Source organism: Centrocercus urophasianus, unplaced genomic scaffold, assembly GCF_019232065.1.
Source record: "Centrocercus urophasianus isolate 14NV4802_14NV808 unplaced genomic scaffold, USGS_Curo_1.0 seq_14, whole genome shotgun sequence".
Lineage (NCBI taxonomy): Eukaryota > Metazoa > Chordata > Aves > Galliformes > Phasianidae > Centrocercus > Centrocercus urophasianus.
The window spans coordinates 40,879,003-40,903,386 of NW_024884586.1; positions in this window are offsets into that span (position 1 = coordinate 40,879,003).

The window sequence follows — 24,384 nt, forward strand, 5'->3', positions numbered from 1 at the left end:
GAGCACTGTTTAGGAAAAGGACACTCAGACATAATAGCAGTATTTGTGTAGGTTGTTAATGTGTTTGAATTTTAAAGAACTCTCTCAAATTCAGCACATAGCAGTAATATTGGGAGACAACTATTCAACAAAGAACAATACATTTAATTCTGGAGCCAAATATTGTAGGATGTTGTGAGATCCAGAAGTTATAAACATATTCAAAAGGATGGTGCAATCATGAAGTTTTAAAAATAAATCTAATCACAATCTCCACTTGAAGAAGTATTCAAATTGCTGATTGCATGAACCTGGAAGGGTACACTGGGAGAAGAATCATTCTATATTTACCTTTTTTCCTATATGTACTATTGGCTCCCACTGGGCAGAGAATACTTGGCTAGATGGTCTGCCTAAGGATGTAAACTCTTGTGTTGATGCTGGCTTTAGTAACTGCTGAAAAATCTGAAAGCAAAGGATTAGAACTGTGCTTGATTGTACTTTCGTAATAAAGCCCATCCTTGTTAAATAAAGAGATCACCAAGTTCCAGTGGACTCAGATTTATACTGTGTCTATAAACATAACATTGTTTACATCTTTCATTTATGATATTTCAACTAAAGTTGTTATAAAATTGCTCTGCTTTTGCGCTATGTCATAAAATGGAAGCATATATTACATTAAGTAGTAAGGAGCTGTATCTCATTTAAAACACATAACCACATAATTTCATTGATATATATCTATAGATATATATCTATGAACAATGAAATTGCCCCAAAATTAAAACCCTCCTGGCAGTGTATTTGTAAACACAATCAGCCCATAATCCAATAAAGAGACTCTGCTTTGAATTAATGTGAATTGCTTCTCAATTCTGCCTTTACAAATATAACTTTTCATCTGAACTTCCTCGCTCCCTCTCTTTGTTTCACTAAAAATAATTTTAGTGATTTTTTCCCTCACTTGTAAACAGCAGAGGAAACATTTGAAAAGCAGAATAAAATGGAGGTGATAAAGAAAAAAGAAAAAAGAAAAGGTTACAAAATAAAAGAAGTAGAGATAATTTCTTTTATACCTGCAAATAGAAAAAGCAAATCTAATTTCTCAGAACTTCTGGCATGAAACACTTTGCATTTTAAAAAGAAACCATCACTTCAATCATTTTTATGATTCTGATAATGAAAATGAAAGCTAGATTGTTAAATGGAAAGTGCAATAATTTTATATACACATAAAAAAGAAACCATTTCTTTAATTTTGATAATTTAAAACAAAATTTTCCAAATGACAACCTTTTAGTTATAATTCATTAACCTTCACGTGACAATATTTGGTACAAAAGAAAATCTTAAGATATATGAAGACAAATGAAATACTTAGAGGTTAATCCTTGAACAAGGCAGAAATTCAAAGGGAGATTCTTTGCTTGTAATATTTACTGAACTGAGTTTTTTAAAAAAAAAGGAAAGCAAGATATTATTTTCAATACCAGCTACACAGAATTTGGAAGGTAAACTGAAGACTGATATGCCTGAAACATTCAAGTACAAGATTTTCTTTCCATATAGTATGTGCTTTTAGTCATGTTTCCAGAACTCTGGTGATAAAGAAAACAGTTTGGGGGAAACTCTTAAGAAAATTTAACCTATTTCTGAGGATTTTTATTTTTGTATCAGGAAGCTGAAGGAACATTTTCTAATAGATCTGTAATCAGCTATTAAACTTCGTCTGCTAGACACAATATCTATGTAGACCAGATGGTATAAATTCCAGCTTCCTGACTGGTGCTAGTGCAATTTTTACTTATTTTCTCAACTGAATGTTATCTATCTGCTCTTCCTATGCCAGTGGATTCAGAAATAAAATCTGCTTGACTGGATACATGATTGGTGATTCCTCAAGCTGCAAAGAAATCACATTATCAAAGAGTGGTTAAGGTTGGCAGGGACCTCTGGAGGTCATCTGGTCCTACAGCTCTAATCAACCTGGTGTAAGTTGCCCAAAAGAATGTCCAAATTGCTTGTGAAGATCTGCAAGTAGACTCTGGCACCTCCCTGGGCAGCCTGTGCCAGTGCTCAGTCATCCCCACAAAGTAAAAAAGTGCTTCTTGATGCTTAGTTGGAACATCTTGTGTTCTATTTTGTGTTACTTGTGGGCACTACTGAAAAGACCTTGGCTCCATCTTCACTGCATCGTCTTTTCAGATATTTGTATACATATACCTCCAAGCATCCTCTTCTTCAGGCTGAACGTCTCCAACTCTTTCAGCTTCTCCTCACAGGAGAGTGCTCCAGTTCCTGATCATCTTGGTTGGACTTCCAGAATGTCCCCATCTCTCTCATACTGTTGGGCCCAGAACTGGTCTCCAGGCGTGGCCTCATCAATGCTGAGAAGAGAGGAAAGATAATGTCTCTTGACCTGCTCATGATACTTTGCATAAAGCAGCCAGGAATACTATTAGCCTTCTTAGCAGCAAGGTCACATTGTTGAGTCATGTTCAACTTGGTGTCCACCAGGATCCCCAGGTCCTTTTCTGCATAGCAGCTTTCTAGATGGGTAGCCTCACTGCATGTACCTGGTGCCTGGGGTTGTTCCTTCCCATGTGCAGAGATCTGCACTGCTTCAAATTCATGAGATTCTTGTTAGTCCGCCTCTCTAGCCTGTCAATGTCCCTCTGAATAGGTGTGGCAGGATTTGCTAAGCAAAATGGATTTCTTCAGTGTTGTGTAAGAAAATGGTATAGTGTCAAGAACAGAAAAGCATAGCATATTTGATGTCGGCAAGGAAGTCTCTAAATTTTGGAAGTGGTTTCCTAAATCAGATCAGAGTCCACAGGGCTAGTCCACAGGACCTGGCCACTGGATGCCCTCAGGGCAGGCTGCCTGAGCTGGAGGTCTGAATGAAGTGCTTGGCTGTGTAGTTCATGCCAAAGGAGGTACTCATGGAATCGCACTTAGCACTCACGTAGGGTGAATGCACACAGTCTGCAGTACATCAGTGTCAGTCAAAGCAGCACTGCATTTTTTTCAGTCTACCGTTTGGTTTGCCTGTTTCACAGAGGCTTCATGCTTACCACCATTAAGAACAGAGCACACAGCAGGCACTCCTGCACCTGACATCACATCAAGCAGGAGCCATCACATTCCCTGGAAACTATCTGTGTCCCATCAGACCACAGTGAAGCCTTTTGCTTCCCATCAGCTCATGCCAGCTGGTGGCCATGCATCCATGGCAGGCCAGCCAAAGGTTTTCCCAGGCTCCCCATCCCCAGAACTGAGGACCCCAAGGAAGACCTTCACCCTCCTGCTTCCTTCTCCAGAGTCAGTAACATTCCCTCCTCTCCCGGTGGCTCCAGATCAGAAACGGACTGTTTCTTTAAACTCTCCAGCTTAGATTGGTTGCAGGCTTCTGGGAGTCTGTGGCCAAAACTAAAGCCAGGGACAATTCCTGAACAAGTAAGCTCACAATGCCCTGTTTATTTATACAGCACAAATGATTGAAATCATTATGCCTCAGACTAGCAGGACCTATTTATACACAGAATGTTAAGATGAGCAATATAGCAGGACTCTCTACCACTTCACAACAAGCGCCAGCCCCATCCCCCATCTCCACTATAAAGCTCTGGGGCCCTTCTGACTTGCCACATGAAAGATGCATTCCTTGCCTGTTAAATTAAAATCTAATCATATTCTGCAATAAACAAGGCACAAAGAACACTCAGAATTATGGGATGAAAACCAGCAACACTAAGGGCCAAACTCACCCCTCAGATCTATCCTACAACTCTTTGACAAGTGCAATCAGTTAAATGTTTGAGCACTTGACAACAGCCACCCGACCAGATGTTTGATCTGCCTAGTATTCCACCCTCTTCCATAAATTACAGATCTTCAGATCAGCATGTCCTCCATATTTGCGATGGCTGGTCTCCAACAGAGAGAAGGCTTGGGAAGAAGTGGATATTTCTCTTAAAACAAATTACTTCTATGTTTCTGTCTATACAAAGTAGATCTGGAACTACTTAAATGGGCATCAATTGCGTTTGGGGACTTGGAAGAATAACTTTTGCTTTTCATCCTCCTCATGCACTCATCCAACCTAAACAAAATGTGAGATCTAAACAGCAGTCTAGCATTTAGATGCCATTTGACTCACAGCAGCATCCTTTGACTCTTGAAATAATCATATTGCAGCATGGCAACCCACATGCCTGCTGACAGCATCATGGCTGCAGTTGAGAGATGGTGGTGAATCTCACGTGAAGTCATGAGCTAGCTTTTTAAACTGTTCCATTTCCCCCGGGGGACAGGCCCCTTCCAGACCATATGAATGAAAAGTGTAGAATGATTATTTGTGCTGTATACCATTTATAGTCTTGACAGTTTACTTAAGTATGGTAATGATAATGTTTTCCCAATATGATTAGAATTTAAGAATTTATAGGTCTTAGCACCTCTACAGTTCTTTGCATTTTTCTCTCCAGAGTAGTGAATGAACATTAACTAATTGCTCTTCAGAAAAACACTTTTATTATCATGATTTTATTAAGTGGAAACCAAGAGGTTAAGTAACTTGCCTGAAGTCATTCAGTAAGTTGCGTGGGGATTAAAATTTAGGAGTTTCTGGCTGCCAGCCCTGCTTTTCGACCACTGGACTACTCTGACTCTTACTATAAGAATTCAATTTACTTGGCAGAGAATGCACCTTTCAACATACTAAGACATATATTGCCATTCTAATGGAGCTAAAGAAAGGTGAGAAGGCCAGCAGATCTCATTGTGAGCTAATGAAGAGTCATATCATTGTAGTTCTGTTTAAAAGTCTTGATCGAATAGAAGATTGCTTCCACTCTGCAAAAGACAACCATTGTTTCAAAATATGGATGTTCACACATAAGCATCTGAATTTCTACTGAGCCATCACATGAAATGAACTGAAATCTAAGTGACATAACCACCTCCCTCTTGTATTTTGATATTTTCTACATATTTCTTCCAAACTCAGTGAGTGGTTTGACAACTAGATACAAGAACATGTGTTTTCCCCTATCCTGGTGAAAAAAAAAAAATTGTATTATTGCCATGGTTCATTCTATGATATTCTTTTGAAACTACTCCTTTTCTTTAGAATAGACTTAAAAAAAAAAAGATGCTTTTGTTTTTCTGCAGAAGTATTTTCAAAATATATAGGCAGAGAAGCAGAAGAAAGAAGTAGAAAGGGCAGTTGTTAACATTATGAGGATGTCTTGATTAAAGAGTATAATCTGTCTCTAAACACAGATTGGTTCCTGTAACAGAAAATGAGCAAAGTGACACAAATCTATAAAAGAAAGCTTATTGACATTAGCAGGAGAAAAACCTTGATGATACAAGACACATTAAAAATAGTGAGGAAAAAGATTCAGAACTTGATAATATGAATGAAATTTTATACAAGAGGTTTAAATTTGCAATACTGAGGAAAGCAGTCATTAAGCAGTAGCAGTACTGAAAACCGGTTCCAAAAAGTAAAAATCACAGTTAAATTCACATAACAAGAGAATACATACAGCAAGATTTTTTATTTTTGTGTACTGTCAGTATACACATGCTTGACAAAACATGGTAAAAAATTCATTTGCTTTAACTCCATAAAGTTTTACTTACACCTCACTTAAACTGTTACTTCTCTTTAAATGTGTGTTACTTGATTAATTATTGTATTATTTTATACGTCATGTTATTATACTTACGGGTGCTCAGCAATTATAGGCACCTAGACAACACAAAACTCTGTTTGCTCTCCCAAATCTCTACTTTACATTCACATGTACAGAAAGGAAACCTATGTCTGAACTACATTTTTAGCACTGGGCAGCTGCCAAAAAACTGGCACAAGTGACATTGTGCCAAAAATCTCTTCATCAGCTATTACTGGGAAAGGAGTTTGCTGAAATCAGGGATTTATTCCCTCCATACTCAAAATGCTTATTTCAGAAGTATTAAGAGTCCTAACAGGTTTCTGAGATGCCTGTGGAAGGAATGTTTTACAAGAAAAATTAATTGCCTTCTCTCTGAGGGAGTTCTCAAGAATCCTGCAAATGATGTGGAGATAAATGTAACCAGGCCTCTGTTAGTGGCATTGTAATAACGTTTCACATTGGGTCAGTAGTCATTGGCATGGTCAGTAAATCACAGGACAGAGGGAGAAGTATAGGTTAGAAGGACAGACAATAACTCCTCTCCTGTTGCCCAACAGCCAATCTTTCAGGTCTGCGAATAGGTTGGTCCCTTCTCTCCTCTTGTTATCTTCCCACCTCTGGCAATTTCACAGAATGAAGAGAGAATCTGAAAGAAGAGACTATGCAAAGAGACCATCTCAAGGCTATCAATAGCACCATGCAGTTTCTCAAATTCCCTGAAGCAGAAATGCTGCCTACTTCTGTGAATTTTCCTTTGTGTAAGGGTCTTACGCCTGTCACTTGCTAAGGTGAAGAAGAATCTGTGAGCTACTAACATCAGATTCCACCTCTGAACCTTTTCCAGGGTTTTCTTGTCTCCAAATCTACCCCTGTGGCAGAAAGTCCTAATGCTAGTCCCAATCATTTTCATGTACACCATATTCTCTTGCTATTTTGATTCTCAGAAATGAAAAGATAAGCTGGTGTCTTTACCAGGAGGATCTTCCAACAGAGAAACATAGATGAATAGAGCCAGTATGTGGGACAGTACTGACAAAGCATTTCCTTTGTCTCCATATTGGATGCTGAGGCATCTAGTATTTCTAATTTAGCATTTTTGCCAGGAAATTTGAATCCCAACTCCACTATCTACATATATATGTAAATAATTATCACGTTATATTCATGAAAACAAGAACAAAACTTAGACCACAGATTTTCCAGGGAAAAACGAGTGCTGCATTTCTGGCAATCAGAAGCAGTAAAGTAAACATTTAGTCACCACTGACTCACGAGCCGAAAAACACAGTAGTCAATTACAGCTTTCGGCAGCAATAATTAATATGGTGTTGATGAAAACTGTGTTTTTCACTCAATATACAAAGCCACTCCAGGTAATCAAATGTAACCTCATCTATGTGTAATTTGTCTTTAAACTGCACATCATATCATACAGAAGTTCAACCTCATATCCCCATATTCTAAAGAGGAAATAATATAGGAACATTATCTAAAACATATACCCAATAACCCTAACATGATTTGTTTGCATTTAAAACTATATCACACTTTATGATTAAATACCTTAGTGTGAAAAGGTTTGTAATTAAATCATTTGCAGTCTTTCTTAGATTACTTGTCATTTCTGATTTACGGAGATAAAGAGAGAGATCAATTTAAACCATATATACCACATACATAATACATACATACATTCCTAAGTTTTAACATGCTAGGAGTTTTCCAGAGACATTGTATATGAAGAAATTCAATGCTTACTAAAAAGGTGTTACATGCAAAGTAGCCCTTAGTGTACCTACTTGGTGTGATTTTCCAAAATGCAGGTTATCCATATTTCCCAGTGAAGAGATGGAACCTTAAACAGTGACTTCTAGAGTGTATTTATAAGCTTGAGCAATTTGAATTTTACATTTCCAGTTATAATCAAACTGTGGAGAAAATATTCTTTTATCTCAGCAAGCTTTAATTTACTCATTCTTAGGTTTGCAGAAGGTATGAAGGGCATTACTCTCAAAACAGTTGACACATAGTTAAATGAGAGACTAGTTTAAATTTGAGGTGTCATTCCTACGTGGCAATACAAATGAAATATTTCATCTAAGCTGCCAATTAGTTATAAGATCATAGAATGGCTTATGTTGTAGAGGACCTTAAAGATTATCTAGTTCTAACCCCCTGATACAGGCAGGGTTGCCAAGCACTAGATCCTAGATCAGGATTCCATCCAACCTGGTCTTGAATGGCTCCAGAGATGAGGTATTATATTCTGAATGAAAAATTTCTTTCTAACATCTAATTAATCTACCCTCTTTTAGTTTAAAGCTATTCCCCTTTTTCCTGTCGCTATCAGACCAATTCTGGACCTGTTCCAACAGCTCCACATCATTCCTGTACTGGGGGCCCCAGGCCTGGACACAGTACTCTAGGTAGGGCTTTACAAGGGCAGAGCAGAGGTGGATAATCACTTCCCTCTCCTTGCTCGCTACCCCTCTGTTGATGCAGACCAGGATACAGTTAGACTTCCAGGCTGCAAGAGCACACTGCTGGTTACAGAATCACAGAATCACAGAATCACAGAATCACAAGGTTGGAAACGACCTGCAAGATCATCCAGTCCAACCACCCTCCCATTCCTATCAGTGCCACAAGCTACTAAACCATCTCTCGTAGCTCCTCATCCAGGCGCCTCTTGAACACTGCCAGGGACGGTGACTCCACCACCTCCCTGGGCAGCCATTCCAGTGCCTGACCACCCTTTGAGAGAAAAAGTTTCTCCTAATATCCAACCTAAACCTCCTCTGGTATAACTTCTGGCCATTTCCTTGGGTCCTACTATTTGCCTGGGAGAAGAGGCCAGACCCTTCTGCACCACAACCTCCCTTCAGGAAGTTGTACAGTGCAATAATGGTTCATGGCCAGCCTTTTGTCAGTCAGAATCCAAAGGTCCTTCTACACAAGCCAGCTCTCAATGAGTTCTTCTCCAGCCTATACTCATATCTGGGATTGTCTTGACCCAAATACAGCACTTTGCACTTGGCCTTGTTAAACCTCATTAGATTCTCGTGTGCCCTTTCCAAGCATATACAGGTCACTCTGGATGGCATAACTCAGTGCAATGAGTGCTATCCCTATTAAGTTCTTAAAATAAGTCTCCTGAAAAGAGAAATTCTTATACAATTTGAAATTAAGAAGGGTTGCTATTAACTATATCAAATACTACAGACTTCGTATTCTTCTTGAAACAGTAATTTTGTCATCTTTTACTGTGATAGGAGATCTTTTCCCATAGTATTCTTGTAGTTTTACACTTTCTAAGTAAGTTGGTCTAGTATTAGTACAACATAACATCTGATTAGTTGGTCTTTAGTTTTAATAACGTTTAGTTTTAACTAACTATTGGTAACTATTGGCTTAATTTAGAAAAAGCAACCAATTCTCAACTATTAACATTATTAGTTCTCAAAAATTAAACAGTATGAAAACATGACTTTTAGTCCCAATCTTCAAAGGAAAAACAATACTATTAAGATAAACTTGGGGGTTAGGAGTTAGATTACTGACAGTGGGTCTGAGTTATGAGACACACACTTCTCTAGATTTTGGCTCATTCATTATCAAAACCCACATAACATAGGGATTTCAGGTTTCAGCAAAATTGCCACAGCTGTCAGATCTGGAGCCAGACTTGCTGATATCCAAATCTAGTGCGTTGCTCTGAAGTTACTTCCTGAAGCACAGTAACAGTAAGATAGAGGAGGGTAATAATGTTGTCAGGCTAAAGTCTCAAACTGAGGATGTAGGGATAGATCTCATGCTCAAAAAGACCCTAAAACATAAAACATATATTCTGGAATCTCCAGCTTCACTCTTTCCACAGCCATGGAATCTCTCTCTTCTAAATGAAAGATGAGACTCTTCATGGTCACTGCATTTCTAGGATGAAGACTTTAAAGAAAAGACCAGTTAGGGCAAATTTCATGACAAAACCATAAAAACTGGTGATATTATGAGATGAATTTTTTCAAAATTCATGAGCTTCAAAAAAAGTCAGGCAAAATCCGTTTGGTTTCAAATTTCACAGATGTTTGCAGCTCAGCTTCAGTTTGCCCTGAAGTTCACTGAAGTTCAGCCTTTCAAGTCATTCTCACTCGATTTATGTTTTTATTTTTCCTAAACCATATAAAACTTGGGGTGTGACATGGATTTGACATGAGCCAGGTGGAACTCAGTAGGTTTGGTGGTGCATTGATTTTAAAATTTGAGTCTGTTATAATACAAAACAGAAAGCAAAATTGCATCTTCCTCTGAAGCCAGAGAAGTTTCACATGATCCTCTGAAGCCAAGTGTGCTTCCTGCAGAGTTCAAGACTCAGAGGAGTCCACGTTTGCTTAACTGCAAAGTGAGATTAGTCTGTGTATTCCCAGCATATTTCCCTGGCTACAAGGAAAGCCAACAGTCCTGGAAACTGAGCAAAAGGAAAGGGGTGGCTGGACCTTGCCACAAAGAGAGTATTTACCTATCCCAACAAAACAGAGCACCATACCACCATACTCTGTCCACAACACAAGATTTACTTGAAACTCACTTTTCTATGCATAGAAATACCAATCTTACTGCTCCAATGCCGTTCTGCATGGTACGGCCTAATGCTGGATATCTGTAATGACTGCAGATTGCCTTCCAAGCATAGGATGCTAAAATTTAGACAATTAAAGCATCTCCTGCTAAATTAAATTCAACAAAATGATAGCAAATAATCTACAGTGCATCATATTTCCTTTGGGTGCATTAAACAATGATACAGCCATTCTTTAGCATCCCTCAAATAAATTGAGCTGTATTATTACATGCATCACAGAATCACAGAATCGTAGGAGTTGGAAGGGACCTCCAGAGATCACCGAGTCCAACCCCTCTGCTAAAGCAGGTTCCCTACACCAGCTCGCACAAGAAGGTGTCCAGGTGGGCGTTGAACATCTCCAGAGAAGGAGACTCCACAACCCCCCCTGGGCAGCTTCTTCCAGTGCTCCGTCAACCTCACTGTAAAGAAGTTCTTGAGCACATCTGTGCAGAACTTCCTATGCTGCAGTTTCCGGCCGTTTCCCCTTGTCCTGTCTCCATGCACTGCTGAAAACAGTCTGGCCTCACCACTCTGCTCCCCGCACCTTAGATATTTGTAGACCTGGATCAGGTCCCCTCACAGTCTTCTTTTCTCAAGGCTAAACAGACCCAGTTCACTTAGCCTTTCTTCATAGGGGAGATGCTCCAGGCCCTTCACCATCTTTGTGGCTCTCCGCTGGACTCTTTCCAAGAGATCCCTGTCTTTTTTGTACTGGGGAGCCCAGAATTGGACACAGTACTCCAGACGAGACCTTACCAGGGCAGAGTAGAAGGGGAGGATCACCTCCCTTGACCTGCTGGCCACGCTCTTTTTAATGCACCCCAGGATGCCATTGGCCTTTTTGGCCACGAGGGCACACTGCTGGCTCATGGCCAACCTGTTGTCCACCAGGACACCCAGGTCCCTCTCCGCAGAGCTCCTTTCCAGGAGGTCATCCCTGAACCAGTGCGCGCAATTATTCCTCCCTAGATAGAAGACTCTACATTTGCTTTTGTTAAACCTCATCTGGTTTCTTACTGTTTACCAGCTCTCCAGCCTGTCCAGGTCTCACTGAATGGCAGCACAGCCTTCAGTTGTGTCAGCCAATCCTCCCAACTTCGTATACTTGCTGAGGGTGGCCACTCATCAAGATCATCGATGAAGGTGTTGAACAAGACCAGACCCAGCACAGACTCCTGAGGAACTCTGCTAGTTACAGGTCTCCAACCAAAATAGCTGAAGTGTAGAGGTGCTCAGGCTATCTCAAACATCAGAAGCACTCTGCTCACAGAAGCTGAAACACTCAAGATACTAAATGACCCCAAGTCATGTTAAACTGACCTGGGTTCCATAGAGCCTTGTGACAGCAACAAATTTCTTCTAGTACTAGTGTTAAGTCAGTTAAAGCCAGATTGTATAGTTTTTACTATACAACAGATTTTAACATAGACACATCTTAAAAAGGCTGAGCTCTACCATGAGCCTGATTTGCCCTTTTGGCTTCACTGTTCTAGCACCACCTCCTTCTTCTAAGACCCTTCTACAGGATTCTGTGCATCTCTTAAACACTCATCCCTGATTTACTACTACCCAAACCCTCTCATTAACCAATACTTTTATTCAGACTTACAGAGGAAGCTCTTACGACCAATAGCCAATCAATCTGTATCAGCTGAGCATATCCTGATAGAAAAGGGGAGATGACCAACCCACCACAACCAAGGCAGAGACAAGCATCCTTTATAGGGCAAAACAAAACTGTGACAAGTATCAATTGCCAGTCAAAAATGCAGTCATGTGTGTATCTTTCTTCTTCTTCGGTGACTTTATTTAAATTTTACTCTTTAAGTAATTATATCAGGTTGACTTCTAGGAGAAAGATCTGATAAAACTGTTAAATAAGGAGGAGGAAAGGACTACAGACAATCTCTATTAGAAATGCATAAACAACTTTTTCTCTGCTGGTATGACACTAAGAAATCTTTCTTTTTCATTAATTATTAAAAACATATATACTTATTACTTTTACCTATATAGCTTATGCATGTCACACACCAAAATAAAACCTCTGTTCTTTCTGACTGCTGAAGTTAAGTGGTTGCAGAATTTATGCATAAGAATTAATGCAACTTGTGGAAAAATACAGCTAAATTCCACACTTAAATTCTGTCAGAATTTGTCAGAGTTCTTACTATTTGTAAACAAATGCATTCAAGTAATCTGTACAGGTAATTTAGCAAAGATCATGTTTGACTGTGGCTTTGCTGCCAGTCAAGACTTGTTTGTCTCTCAGGACTTTGTAAGGTAAAAATTTTCCAAAGTAATATTTTGACAGATGGGAATGGAGAATGCATTAACCTACATTTTTTCACTATAAATTTCCATTTTAAGTGCTTGTTTTTTAACTATTTACTTTTTTTCTGAGGGGACAAGGGAGGGGACAAAAAGTGAGGAATTTTTAATATTTCAAACCATTTTGCAATTCATTATCATATTAAAGCTAGAACCCTTATAACTTTCTCTGAACTCACAATTCCAAAAAGTTTAGGTCAAGCAAGATTACAGCGATACTTGTCTGTCTGGCTGCTGAAGACTTTAAGATCCTTTCTTGGAGTAGGATAAGAGAAATATCTATATGTCAAGCTTCCATGATAAGATTGATAAACCTGGTAATAGAAAGTTATTGTTGTTACCAATATATTTTTATTGAGCTTTGCTCTATGGGGTGGTGGTTCAAACACCCTCTTATTACAAATATCTTTCTGTACATCCATACATCCATTTCCCTTTAAATTATTTCTGCAAACTAGTACAAAAGGAGCCATTTTGAGCCTTCAGTGGCCAAAAATCTGGACAGCAAATGGATTCTTAATGCTGCTTAATGCATTTGTGAATCAGTTGCTCTGATTATAAGAAAAAACATATAACTAAGTGAAATGCTCAGATTGTGTGTGAAATAATAACCTTATATGTGAGAGTTCTGGAATTCTGGCTGCCTCCTCTTTTAGTTTAGCTCTGCCTTGAGCATTTATTCATTTGTTTGCCCTTGCCAAAAAAATTATTCACCTAAACACAGTCCTCCCATGATGTTAATGGAAGTCTGAGCAACCTACGGCAGAGAATGTTCAAAACTTACACTACTGCAAAACAATGCTGTCTTCTGGTTCATTTTATTTTCTTGGATATCCTATTCTGTGAGAAGAGTAATCCTGTAACTAAGGCTGACTTGTGATTTTTCACAGTATAATAAAGTATAACAAAAATGCCTACATGTCACCTTTTAATGATTAAATCTCTCCAGTGCCCTGAGCCTTGGACATGCAGGCACACAAGTAATTATATGCACATGAACAAGCTCACTGAACTCTCTGGGTCTACACATATGTAGCATTGCAGATATTCACATCAGTGAGATCAAGGACTGCTTTTGTCAAGAACATCTGTGGCAAAAGAATCTTCTTGCAAATAATCAGTGTCTACTTTAGCAAGCCTCATAGCTTTGCTTCAGTGCTCAGTCACCCACAAAAGTCACTTACTGCCTTGGATAGCACTTGCTTTGAGCAATATTCCTTAAGTAATTTGCTTTAAATTCTTTAAACGATATGATAGTATAGTTTACTAAAGCTTTCAGAATTTTTTTAAAAAGGTTGTAATCACTTACTGTAGGTAGCTACAAGCCAGTGCAAATGGCATATTTGAAAATCAGTGTTAAGAACCTGCCAAATGATATTTCATTCTGTATTGCTTAGTGGTCAGGATAATGGCTTCCTATCATCATGCATTTTTTTTCACCTGATAATATTGAATTTTTGAACAACACTGCAAGCACAAGAACAGTTTGTATAAGTAAATGAACCATGGCAGCAACTGTAATTCAGTCAGCAATGAAAACATGATCAAAATGTATTAAATTATTTGTGATAGTTTCTCTCTGCAAGATGCCAAATCTATTTGAACAAAAAAAATTAACTAGAATATGAAACTGAAATAATAAAAATGTCATGTTCCTTTAAATAGTATATGAGTGCTCATATACTCTACATCTTAAGTGGTATTTCACTCTAAAGAATCTAAGAAAAGTAATTCGTGCCAAATGCACAGTGTTTGAAAAGAATTGCTCTACAGGTAGATTTAAAAAAGAAGCCCAAGCCAAAAATTCAGCTGTATAACCATTTTCAAGTAGCCGATACATTTCACACAACATCAAAGTTAAGCTGCAGTGCTATGTGACAGCTAAAAACTCTTGTATTGATTCCCAAAAATATTGACTTAATTTTATCAAACTGTATTTATTCATCACTGCTGCATCAGTGATCTTCTGTATTTTACATATAAATAATCTATTCTATTCCCTTGATCATGTTAATCTTACTAATGACAAATTACCATTCTCCACGTACAGTTCCTAGATTTACAAATTATCACTCCTGCTTTCAGGGGACTGAGAATCAGCCACGCTTGCTAATGCCTCCATGGATCGCCTGACACATAGCAGATTTTTATATTCCTTTTTAAAGCATTCAGCTCGCAAGAAATAATTTATAAATCTGGCTATCACTCGCACTTATCCTCTTACTGCTTGAGGGGGAAAAAGAACAAGATCAAATTGGGAGGATTATTAACAATTTAAGAACTTTATTTGCTTCAATTAACTCTTTGCGGGAAGGACTGCATGATAGAGCCTATTGATTTTAGGGAATGGAAGTTGAAGTATTCTGTCTACTCAGTTATGTTGGATAACTTAGACAAACAGAAAATATTATCCACAAACACTTCATTTTCTGACATTAAAAAATAAGAAAAACTTCTTGCATTTTATGTGTATTTAAACCTAAAAGTTCATCTCAGCAAACAGAACACATCTTGTGTTAAAGAATTAGAACTGTAACAAATCAGAAAAGTTTAGATTTTGGAGTTCTTTGTCTCCTATGCATAGTGAGATAAAAGGCCACCAGTGTCATTAGAAAGCACTGTACCTCTACTTAATGCTTCTTTTGTAGCTGTGAAGATGGTGGCGGCATGATGAAAAATGAGATCCTTGCACTTCACTTTTCCTTCAGGTTCATGTGATTCACTATAACCCCTTATTGCAACCTTTCTCTTCCTGTGCGAAAACAAATACTTATTATAGTCACAGAGCAGTTTGTTACCTTTTGTTGCAGGAAACTCCTTGGCTCTTTCCCTGAATGGAAATGAACAGCAGTGGCTGTAATTGCTGTTGGAAAGGAAGGGTAGTCAGCTGTTCTTTCACTGTAAAAGCATTCTGAGAGCCCCATTGAACTTTCCTGTCACCCCTTGAGGGTTGTGGTGGGCCATAGAAGGACCTCACACACGAAAAGGGATCCTGTTGCCAAACACTGATATCTAATAGCAGCTAAGATGGATCAAATATTCCATGCTGGCTTTCAGCTGCCACTCCAGAAGAAAAAGGCCTGAAGTTCTTGCTAGTTTCATGAAGATGTTTTAGATATTTCTGCTCAGAGTCACAGGGAAGTCTGGTAGAAAGTTTCAGAGGGTGTATTGCTGTTACTGATGCCCTACACTCTTCATACCTTCCCACAGGTGGAAAAAACTCCACAGATGGCAAATCCTTGCAATGCTGTGAAGAAACGATTGTGAATGCTTCTTTGAACTTCACTTCTGCGTGACCATTCACCATACATAAACACAGTACTGACCACATATGTGATATGATTTTCCTCATTAGAAAGACTTTTCTGCTAACAAAGCAATTTTAAGTACTTTAACGGGATCTATAATTAGCATAATGCAATACATATACACTTAAGATTCCAAGCTCCCGTTTCAATTTATTAATACAGGTTTCATTTTCAGTAGTCTGTGTATCAATATGTATTTACAATCCTCTTGAAGCACAATTCATTGACCTGTACGGGACAGCCATTTCCATTTGTCACATTTATATGTATTTAGGTAATATCTAAAATACAGATTGGACTGATTGTACTGGTTGGTCATGTATATTTTCCTTAGTTCAAGGCCATTGCTACCATAGACTTTCAGAAGTACTGCAGTCTGTCATGCATCTAATCTATAGAAACTTAATTCTGATATTCATTCATTATACTAAGCTTTTCATTTACATTGGTAATGAGCAGAAAGGTTTAAAAGTGAAGGAAAAAGTTGCCTTGCTTTTAGAGAACATTTCCTTTCTTTAAAGACTCCAGCTACCTGTGTGACATATCTTATTACAATGATGCTCATCTATGTACATTTCTTTTAGAACAGCAGAGGAAGAAGGAGTCCAGCTAACCCCCCCAAAGCTCCCCCCCCCCCCCCCAAAAAAAAAAAAAAAAGAGAGAGAAAAAGAAAAATATCAAAGCATAACTTTGGGGCAATTGCAGCAGGTAAATCTTAAGTGGTTAGTGCAGTTCATTTCATGTTGATTTTAGAACCTCAGTGTTGCTGCCTACAAACATCAATTCATACCATTAGTCATGAGTCATTCAGTGACAGCCAATGAAAATATTTGGTGAGTAAACTTCCATGTATGTATATAGGCTCCAGTCCTAACAGGGTACTAATAAGCAATTCAGACATACAGTTTACTTCCTCATATGCATAAACGTTAATTGCAAGCAACCAGAATCATAAAGACAATGTAATTACATTTTAATTATAGTATAACCACAGCCACTCTGTTATAAAGTGTAATGTAACATTAAAAAAGCTTTCACTCCATACAGACACAGCATTTTAGCACATGCTTTTTATTTCCTGCTCTTTTTATATCTCACTTTCCAATAATGCACACAGAGTTTTCAATCAGCCTTCGATGGAAAGTAACACAAGCTAAATAATACTATATAACCATATTTTAAATGAAGAGGTATACATATTTTCTTCATAAAACAAATGAAACGGGAATTATATAGGTAAAGTATTTTTCATTTCACCACACATAATACTCAAATCTAGTAACTTTCTATGTGGAGATCATGAAGACCTACTGCAAGGCTTGAGAGCTAAGTAAGGAAACTCAAAAACAGATGCTAGATAAGTGAAATATATAATAGATATGTAATAGCTACATTCTAGATGCTCCGTTTCTGGAGTGATATTGGTATAGCAGCTATAAATCTATTTTTTCCTGGTCAGTTTAATGGGTCGTAGTTGTCTTGCTCTGCCAGTAAGAAAAAAAGTATCAGAAAGGAAGTAATAGAACAGAGTCAAGATGTCTGCCACATCACTAAATAAAGAGCAAAGGAATTAATCAGAAATCATTTCTCTTCTCAGTACTTTCTCAGTTGATAACGAGAGAACTGGTCACCCTTTTAAAGATAGCTAAGAGCAACCCAAGATAAGAAGACAACAACTTCCACCTGAAGAAAGGCATAGATAGCTGTGGGGGAAAGGAGCATGAGAGAAAGCTAAGTGTTTGTCCAGGATTCCTGTATTAAGTTGGAAAATAATTCCCTTAAGGAAACCTTTGAAAGTCTAAGGGACAGGTTGATGTGGCTGGAGTCCTTTGCTTCCTTTGGGGATGATAGGAGAGTTAAAGAAGAAGAACAAAATAACAAAACGTGACAGGAGAATTAATGTGTGCTCTAAAGCATGTTTCTTGGCTGGAAGAAGGAAGTGTTGTAGAATGATTCTTCCCCATTGGCAAAGAGTAGCACTGCCAAACAAAAGGAATGAAATAAATCATAAAACCAGCCAAACAAACCCATCAGTCTTATAGTCTTTGAAGAACATAGAATCATAGAATCACTCAGGTTGGAAAAGACCTTAAAGATCATCGAGTCCAACCATGACCAGAGGAGGTTTAGGTTGGTTTGGTTTAGGTTGGACAATAAGAGAAACTTTTTCTCTCAAAGGGTGGTCAGGCACTGGAATGGCTGCCCAGGGAGGTGGTGGAGTCGCTGTCCCTGGCAGTGTTCAAGAGGCGCCTGGATGAGGAGCTACGAGAGATGGTTTAGTAGCTTGTGGTACTAATAGGAATGGGAGGGTGGTTGGACTGGATGATCTTGCAGGTCATTTCCAACCTTGTGATTCTGTGATTCTGTGTGACCTAACCATACTACTCTAACTAACAACCCTGCGCTAAATCATGTCCATGAGTACCACATCCAAACGGTTTTTAAACACATCCAGGGATGGTGACTCAACCAACTCTCTGGGGAGCCTATTCCAGTGCTTAACAACCCTTTCAGTAAATAAGTGTTTCCTAATATCCAACCTAAACATACTCTGGTGCAACTTGAGGCCATTTCCCCTCATCCTGTCACCTGTCACAAGTGAGAAGAGACCAGCCCCGCTCTTGCTGTAAGCACCTTTCAGATATTGAAAGAGAGCAATAAGGTCTCTCCTCAGCCTCCTTTTCCTCAGACAGAACATCTCCAGTTCCTTCAGTCTCTCCTCATAGGCCAAACCCTTCACAATATGAGTCTCTCTCATATTCATAGGCCAAGCCCTTCACAAGCCTTGTTGCAGTTCTTCGGACCTGCTCCATCACCTCAATGTCCTTTCTGTACTGAGGTGACCAAAACTGAACACAGTACTTGAGGTGAGGCCTCACCAATGCTGAGTACAGGGGCAGGATTACTTCTCTAGTTCTGCTCACCACTCCTGGTACAAGCCAGGATGCCACTGGCCTTCTTGGCCATCTAGGCACACTTCTGGCTCATATTCAGCTGACTGTCCATCAGTACACCAAGGTCCCTTTCCATCAGGCAGCTTTCCAGCCACACTTCCCCAAGCCTATAGGGTTGTCCGGGGTTGTTGTGACCAAAATGCAGGACTTGACACTTGGCCTTATTGAAACTCATATAGTTTGCTTTGGCCCATCGATCCAGTCTATCCAGGTCCCTCTGTAATGCCCTTCTCCCCTCAGGCTGATCAGCACTTCCTCCCAACTTTGTCATCTACAAACTTACTGAGGGTACACTCAATCCCCTCATCAAGATCATTAATAAAAATGTTAAATAGAAGCTGCTCCAGTACTGAGCCCTGGGGGAAACTCCTTGTGACTGGCTGCCAACTGGATTTAACTCCATTGACCACAACTCTGGGCCTAGCCATCCAGCCAGCGTTTCACCCAGTGGAGCGTATGCCCATCCAAACCGTGGGCAGGCAGCTTCTCCATGAGAACGTTGTGGGGGACAGTGTCAAAGGCCTTACTGATATCCAGGTAGACCACATCGACAGCCTTACCCTCATCCACTAAGCAGGTCACCTTGTCATAGAATGAAATCAGGTTTGTCAGACAGGTTCTACCATTCGTGAACCCATGCTGACTGGGCCTGATCCCCTAATGGACTTTTAATTGGTCCATGATGGCTCCCAAGATTAACCATTCCATAACCTTCCCAGGCACCGAGGTGAGATGATAGGTCTGTAGCTACCAGGATCATCTTTCCAATCCCTTTTTGAAGATGGGCGCCACATTTGTCAGTCTCCAGTCAGCTGGGACATCCCCAGTTAGCCAGGACTGGCAAATGACGGAGAGTGGCTTGGCAACCATATCCGCCAACTCCCTCAGCACTCTACGGTGCAATCCATCCAACCTCCTCAGCTTGTGAGCATCCAGCTTTCAGAGCAGGTCCAAAACCATCTCATCATGAATCATGCAGGGCCTATCTTGTTCCCTATCCCTATCTACCAGTGCAGGGGGCTGTATTCCCAGGAATGAATCCTGTCTCCAGGGTATGTATGCCATCCTGCACACCTATACTACATAGCCTGGCTAGTGGCATTATGCCCTAGAAAGAAGCAGGCACCACAAGGTGGAAGTGGTTCACTCCCTCATTGACTTACAAGGAGCCTGCTTAGCTGTCTTAGCAGTAGCTGCTCACACCACCCCAGACCCACTCAGAGTTCAGTGTCATTTTCTGTTAGATACACAATACGAAGTAAAGAAACCTAGCTGGAATTTCTGAGACAAAGTTCTTCTGAAATTCCTTCTGAAATTCTTCAGAGCCTCACCCAAGTTGTGGTCTCTTTCATAGAGAAGTGAGAACAAAAACATCTTGAAATACAATTGCCAGCATACAGCGGATTGAAGTGAGAGTAAGCTCAGCAAAGTTCCACCTTAAAAAGCATTTAAAAAAAAAAATGGGAGAGGAGAAGGAAAAGTTGTAAAAGCACGAGACCTTGTAAGGCCCAGAAAACCTTCAGGTCACAAACTGAGGATAACAGCAGGAAGATGGGGAGGAAGTTCTTGAAAAGAAGAAAGACATTGAAAACATTGTACGAGCCATCATGGAATCACAGAATGGCCAGGGTTGGAAGGGACCTCAAGGATCATGCATCTCCAACCCCACTCCCACATGCAGGGCCACCAACCTCCACATTTAATACTAGACCAGGCTGCCCAGGGCCCCATCCAATCTGGCCTTGAACACCTCCAGGGACAAGGCATGCACAACCTCTCTGGGCAACCTGTTCCAGCGCCTCACTACTCTCTCTGTAAAGAATTTCCCTCTGACAGCCAACCCAAATCTTCCTTCCCTCAACTTAAAGCCATTTCCCCTTGTCACGCTGTTATTTACCCTTTCAAAGAGTTGATTCCCCTCCTCTTTATAAGCTCCCTTTATGTACTGAAAGGCTGCAATGAGGTAACCCCACAGCCTTCTTTTCTCCAGGCTGAACAAGCCCAGCTCCCTCAGCCTGTCTTCGTAAGGGAGGTGCTATTGAAGCCTTAACAGATGAGAAATAAAGCATGAAGGGAATTACTCATATGCTTAATGCCAGTGGCCAGTGCTGTTCTTCTCTATGACTGGAGTGAGTGTGGTGAGAATCCTTGATAGATAATACAGTCCTTTTGATGACAGCATATTCACAGGATACCATGTCATCATCCACATTTATGTTTAAGTTTCACTGCTGGGTAAACCTTTAGATACCTAAATTCAAGAAGGGAAAAAGTCTTCAGGGAAGATTTCAGTATCTTCTCCCTTGAACAGCAGAGTAAATTAAATTAATGTGTGAAATAATAATCACAGAATCATAGAACCATAGAATCACCAAGGTTGGAAAAGACCTAAAAGATCATCCAGTCCAACCATTCATTTATTACCAATAGCTCCCACTAAATAGAACAAATCATTACATTTTCTCCAGACAAAATTATAAGTGCAAAATAAAAACACAAAATACAGTGCACTTTAAGAATTAGTTGTTTAGAATATATGTGGGAAATTACTTATTCTATACACTTAGCAATAAGCAACATTTCTAAACAAGCATAGTTTGGAAAGCATATGCACATTTACTTGCAGGGAAAAGTCTACTTGGGAAACCTGACTAATGAGCCACAAGCAAATAGCCACAACCTCAGCAATCTGATAATACTGTCCTCCTAAAACCATGAGTGTATAGCTAACAATTGTCCCACTTACTTTCACTTCCGGATCATATCCTACACACTTGGAGAAATCTCATTGCTGGTCTGGTTGACCTCTTGTCCAAAGAGCGTATTTCATGTCTGGAAATCAGGAGATTCATTGATGCAAGCAGACTTCTCAAAAGCCGTTTATCAGCGTGATGTATGGGGCAGCCACAACCATACTTTACCCTGCTGCTCTTATATTTAGGAAGCCGCATCTCCCATAGCTCATCTTTGAGAAGAATCATTTGCATGCACATCTCTCCTATTTTTCTTTATGTAAGAAAATTAACAGAGGGAAGAATGTCCTATGGAAGCTGAAATCATGGTCAGAAAAACTCTTCATGTTGGAAATATTAGCTATTGTAGCATTTGTTTTAAATGAAGTCTGCAGCATAATGCACTTGCATACATTTCTATCTCCTCAAAGGGAGCAGAACGAGTAGTTCAAAAAATAAGATTCAAAAGTGTAACCTGAAGATTTAAAAAAAAGACTTCCATCCAAACCAGGAGCGAGCTGTTCAGGAAGCAAACAAGACAGCAGCTAGCATCTTATCACAGCAACAAAATCAGCAACAAAGATCAAAATGGTGTTTCAGCATACTAGTGTTGACAATGTCTGTGAGTCTGTGCTCAAAAAGACCGCAGCAGTAATCTTGGTGCAACACATCCAATCAGCAGCAGTTTACTTGCAGGGTTCAACAGGAAAACCTCACATTTATCAGCTCTGCTCCCTCATCAGCATATGTTACTGTGCTCCATAGAAGCTAGCACTGTGTTAATTTATCTGTAAATCGAAAGCAGAATAAAAATGCAACTCCTATCTTGTTTTGAGTCTTTTTTTTTTTTTTTCAGTGCTTTATTTTTCACCCTATATGATAAAACGCAAGGGTTTTAGGCTTGAACTTGTGGAAAATAAATGAAAAAAAAAAAGGTAAATCCAAGTAAAACATTTGATACAAGCTGACGTACCCTTTCTCTACAGTCAATCCAGTTGGTAGATACCTGGACCTGCAGTGTCATGCTAATTGCCAGTCCATCACAGCCAGATTGGAAGAACTTTCTAGAATCTCCGCGGAACATGGGCTCTGAAATATTGTTTTTATTTCTTGTAAAAGAAGTCCAGAACAGGCAAACTTGTTTCTCCCAGCTGAAGTTCTCACTTGCAGAAGCTTACTGAAATTCAGTAAATGTCTCAAACAGCACATATGAAATGTAAATCCAAAGCAGCAGTCAGACTCTGGATTTGCAAGGAAAATAACCTAAAGGCTTCATGGATTCATTGTCTATGTCCCATCTATGGCTTGTTTTACTATTTACTGGTTCATTGGCTCTGGCCTTCGGCTGGTACATATCAGCATACCTGGTATGGAGAAGTGGAAGCTGTACACATTCTAATCAAATTTGTTTTACGAAATCTTAAGTTTAAAAGTAAAGATACTAAATCACACAGAAAAGATAAACTACTTTGCCAAAACCAAGAGAATTAATATGCTTTTCTTGTCTATGAGCATTTTCAAATGGGGATCTCAGAGCAGGGAAGGAAGAAGCATCATTTAGTGCAGTTTTGCCAGCATGTGTCAGTGCGCAGCAGCAGTTTATTACTGTACAAACAATGTTGTTTGACAGCTCAGAGCTGGAAAGCACCTAGCTGAATCCAAAGGAGGTGGCTCAGTGTAATGTAGACACTATATAGATACCACAGGTTTTACAAACAAAGCTGCATAGGTCTGTAATGAATACAAGTGGTCAGGGTGTTGGTTTGCATCTCGGATGAAAAGCAGCTGCCCTGGAGCCAGTGTCCTTAGTAGTACACCAGCTGGAGTTAACACAAAGGGAAAGACGTCACCTGCAAAGTCAGCAGCACCAGCTCCAATAGCAGCACATCAGGGTGTTCACTGGAAGTCTTTTGTTTGAGAATAACCTGACCTTGCTTGTGAGTTACATCCAAATCAAGCGCAGTCTTAGATGGCATTTTCAGAACAAAAAGTGAAAGGAGAATGAAGAGAAGCATGACCACTCACAGCTAGAGATGCTTCATCCAAGAACCAGAAACAAAAAGTGTTCTTTGTCTTATCATTATGCAATATATAAGCCTCAAGAAGCAATGTTTTTCCCTCTAGTTGTTTACTGCCTATCCCCTACAAAGACAAATGAAATAATTTAGAGCACTTAATTTCTTTAGGAAATTCTATTTTATAAGCTAATATTCTAGATCATTTTTACTATCTCCTTTTGAACCCAAGGAAGAAAACCACCTTGTCAGTTCTTTGTAGTTCTCAGAGAACAGCTGAAAACTCTGGCTGCAGAACATGTGAAATATGGCATGCCAACATTCGCTCAGTTCAAGCATACTGTACTTGAAGTGAAACCTATGCAGGAAACAAAGATCAGAGCTGCATTCTGCATGCTTCTCATATAGGGATCCCCCTCCCAAAAAAAAAAAAAGAAATAACTGTCAAGTGCAAATCATCAAAAGCAGGTATGAATCAAACTGCTAAGCATAAATCACGCTGAAATAGTTTGAGTACAATGATAACATCAGAAATATAAATAACGAACAGTTAGCTTAATTCAGTCCCATTTGAAAATGTGGCTAAATTAGGGCAGTAACTACATGCAAGACAAAAGGTCCTGTGTGATAAAGTTATGTTCCTAAATACAGACCATTGAGTCAGTTAATGTTTTCTTAAGTACTTGTCATCTAAAGAAGGAGCAGAGAGAAAGATCAACATAACCAAAAGCTTGTGACACCAATTTGCACCCAGTTC